Source organism: Eleutherodactylus coqui, chromosome 7 (assembly GCF_035609145.1).
Source record: "Eleutherodactylus coqui strain aEleCoq1 chromosome 7, aEleCoq1.hap1, whole genome shotgun sequence".
Taxonomy (NCBI): domain Eukaryota; kingdom Metazoa; phylum Chordata; class Amphibia; order Anura; family Eleutherodactylidae; genus Eleutherodactylus; species Eleutherodactylus coqui.
This window is the reverse complement of record NC_089843.1, coordinates 226,802,830-226,806,651: the sequence shown is the minus strand read 5'-3', so window position 1 is coordinate 226,806,651 and position 3,822 is coordinate 226,802,830. Positions and strand designations below refer to the sequence as shown.

The window sequence follows — 3,822 nt, the reverse complement described above, 5'->3', positions numbered from 1 at the left end:
AACAGGGACCCTGGACCCTCAGATTAAAAGTCTGATGCTCTACCGACTGAGCTATCCAGGCTCTGAAAAATGCTCTTCTTAGCTCCTCTAAGCGTCTTAACATAAAATATGGAGGTAAAGAAACAAAGCTTTGGTGGAAAATCAAAAATGTGCTCAAAATCTGCTAAAGAGACATAGAAGGTTTGTTTCTGCAAAAAACAAAGATGTTCTCAAGCTGCTTCTATACCCTTGGTTTTGCACAGTAGAACACGACAATACAGAAGCAAAGACTCAGTGGAAAATCAAAGATGTGCTCAATAAAGACATTTGACAGCTTGCTTTAGCAAATACGCCTGAACAGGGACTTGAACCCTGGACCCTCAGATTAAAAGTCTGATGCTCTACTGACTGAGCTATCCAGGCTCTGAAAAATGCTCTTCTTAGCTCCTCTAAGCGTCTTAACATAAAATATGGAGGTAAAGAAACAAAGCTTTGGTGGAAAATCAAAAATGTGCTCAAAATCTGCTAAAGAGACATAGAAGGTTTGTTTCTGCAAAAAACAAAGATGTTCTCAAGCTGCTTCTATACCCTTGGTTTTGCACAGTAGAACACGACAATACAGAAGCAAAGACTCAGTGGAAAATCAAAGATGTGCTCAATAAAGACATTTGACAGCTTGCTTTAGCAAGTACGCCTGAACGGGGACTTGAACCATGGACCCTCAGATTAAAAGTCTGATGCTCTACCGACTGAGCTATCCAGGCTCTGAAAAATGCTCTTCTTAGCTCCTCTAAGCGTCTTAACATAAAATATGGAGGTAAAGAAACAAAGCTTTGGTGGAAAATCAAAAATGTGCTCAAAATCTGCTAAAGAGACATAGAAGGGTTGTTTCTGCAATAAGCAAAGATGTTCTCAAGCTGCTTCTATACCCTTGGTTTTGCACAGTAGAACACGGCACTGAAGATGCAGAGACTCAGTGGAAAATCAAAGATGTGCTCAATAAAGACATTTGACCGCTTGCTTTAGCAAATATGCCTGAACAGGGACTTGAACCCTGGACCCTCAGATTAAAAGTCTGATGCTCTACCGACTGAGCTATCCAGGCTCTGAAAAATGCTCTTCTTAGCTCCTCTAAGCGTCTTAACATAAAATATGGAGGTAAAGAAACAAAGCTTTGGTGGAAAACCAACAATGTACCCAAAATTTGCTAAACAGACATAGAAGGGTTGTTTCTGCAATAAGCAAAGATTTTCTCAAGCTGCTTCTATACCCTCAGTTTTGCACAGTAGAACACGACAATAAAGAAGCAAAGACTCAGTGGAAAATCAAAGATGTGCTCAATAAAGACATTTGACAGCTTGCTTTAGCAAGTACGCCTGAACAGGGACTTGAACCCTGGACCCTCAGATTAAAAGTCTGATGCTCTACCGACTGAGCTATCCAGGCTCTGAAAAATGCTCTTCTTAGCTCCTCTAAGCGTCTTAACATAAAATATGGAGGTAAAGAAACAAAGCTTTGGTGGAAAACCAACAATGTACCCAAAATTTGCTAAACAGACATAGAAGGGTTGTTTCTGCAATAAGCAAAGATTTTCTCAAGCTGCTTCTATACCCTCAGTTTTGCACAGTAGAACACGACAATAAAGAAGCAAAGACTCAGTGGAAAATCAAAGATGTGCTCAATAAAGACATTTGACAGCTTGCTTTAGCAAGTACGCCTGAACAGGGACTTGAACCATGGACCCTCAGCTTAAAAGTCTAATGCTCTACCGACTGAGCTATCCAGGCTCTGAAAAATGCTCTTCTTAGCTCCTCTAAGCGTCTTAACATAAAATATGGAGGTAAAGAAACAAAGCTTTGGTGGAAAATCAAAAATGTGCTCAAAATCTGCTAAACAGACATAGAAGGGTTGTTTCTGCAAAAAACAAAGATGTTCTCAAGCTGCTTCTATACCCTTGGTTTTGCACAGTAGAACACGACAATACAGAAGCAAAGACTCAGTGGAAAATCAAAGATGTGCTCAATAAAGACATTTGACAGCTTGCTTTAGCAAATACGCCTGAACAGGGACTTGAACCCTGGACCCTCAGATTAAAAGTCTGATGCTCTACCGACTGAGCTATCCAGGCTCCGAAAAATGCTCTTTTTGGCTCCTCTAAGCGTCTTAACATAAAATATGGAGGTAAAGAAACAAAGCTTTGGTGGAAAATCAAAAATGTGCTCAAAATCTGCTAAACAGACATAGAAGGGTTGTTTCTGCAATAACCAAAGATGTTCTCAAGCTGCTACTATACCGTCGGTTTTGCACAGTAGAACACGACAATAAAGAAGCAAAGACTCAGTGGAAAATCAAAGATGTGCTCAATAAAGACATTTGACAGCTTGCTCTAGCAAGCACGCCTGAACAGGGACTTGTACCCTGGACCCTCAGATTAAAAGTCTGATGCTCTACCGACTGAGCTATCCAGGCTCTGAAAAATGCTCTTTTTAGCTCCTCTAAGTGTCTTAAGATAAAATATGGCGGTAAAGAAACAAAGCTTTGGTGGAAAATCAAAAATGTGCTCAAAATCTGCTAAACAGACATAGAAGGGTTGTTTCTGCAATAACCAAAGATGTTCTCAAGCTGCTACTATACCGTCAGTTTTGCACAGTAGAACACGACAATAAAGAAGCAAAGACTCAGTGGAAAATCAAAGATGTGCTCAATAAAGACATTTGACAGCTTGCTTTAGCAAGTACGCCTGAACAGGGACTTGAACCCTGGACCCTCAGATTAAAAGTCTGATGCTCTACTGACTGAGCTATCCAGGCTCTGAAAAATGCTCTTCTTAGCTCCTCTAAGCGTCTTAACATAAAATATGGAGGTAAAGAAACAAAGCTTTGGTGGAAAATCAAAAATGTGCTCAAAATCTGCTAAAGAGACATAGAAGGTTTGTTTCTGCAAAAAACAAAGATGTTCTCAAGCTGCTTCTATACCCTTGGTTTTGCACAGTAGAACACGACAATACAGAAGCAAAGACTCAGTGGAAAATCAAAGATGTGCTCAATAAAGACATTTGACAGCTTGCTTTAGCAAGTACGCCTGAACGGGGACTTGAACCATGGACCCTCAGATTAAAAGTCTGATGCTCTACCGACTGAGCTATCCAGGCTCTGAAAAATGCTCTTCTTAGCTCCTCTAAGCGTCTTAACATAAAATATGGAGGTAAAGAAACAAAGCTTTGGTGGAAAATCAAAAATGTGCTCAAAATCTGCTAAAGAGACATAGAAGGGTTGTTTCTGCAATAAGCAAAGATGTTCTCAAGCTGCTTCTATACCCTTGGTTTTGCACAGTAGAACACGGCACTGAAGATGCAGAGACTCAGTGGAAAATCAAAGATGTGCTCAATAAAGACATTTGACCGCTTGCTTTAGCAAATATGCCTGAACAGGGACTTGAACCCTGGACCCTCAGATTAAAAGTCTGATGCTCTACCGACTGAGCTATCCAGGCTCTGAAAAATGCTCTTCTTAGCTCCTCTAAGCGTCTTAACATAAAATATGGAGGTAAAGAAACAAAGCTTTGGTGGAAAACCAACAATGTACCCAAAATTTGCTAAACAGACATAGAAGGGTTGTTTCTGCAATAAGCAAAGATGTTCTCAAGCTGCTTCTATACCCTTGGTTTTGCACAGAACACGACAATACAGAAGCAAAGACTCAGTGGAAAATCAAAGATGTGCTCAATAAAGACATTTGACAGCTTGTTTAGCAAGTACGCCTGAACAGGGACCCTGGACCCTCAGCTTAAAAGTCTGATGCTCTACCGACTGAGCTATCCAGGCTCTGAAAAATGCTCTTCTTA

At 40.4% G+C, this 3,822-nt stretch overlaps 2 non-coding genes across 2 annotated transcripts; both read right to left on the bottom strand.

The window, feature by feature from the left end:
* Positions 1 to 1,011: 1,011 nt before the first annotated feature.
* On the bottom strand, positions 1,012 to 1,084 carry TRNAK-UUU (transfer RNA lysine (anticodon UUU)). Its single transcript has one exon. It is a non-coding gene; the product is annotated as a tRNA-Lys (tRNA).
* Positions 1,085 to 3,398: 2,314 nt separating this feature from the next.
* On the bottom strand, positions 3,399 to 3,471 carry TRNAK-UUU (transfer RNA lysine (anticodon UUU)). Its single transcript has one exon. It is a non-coding gene; the product is annotated as a tRNA-Lys (tRNA).
* Between the last annotated feature and the right edge of the window lie 351 nt (positions 3,472 to 3,822).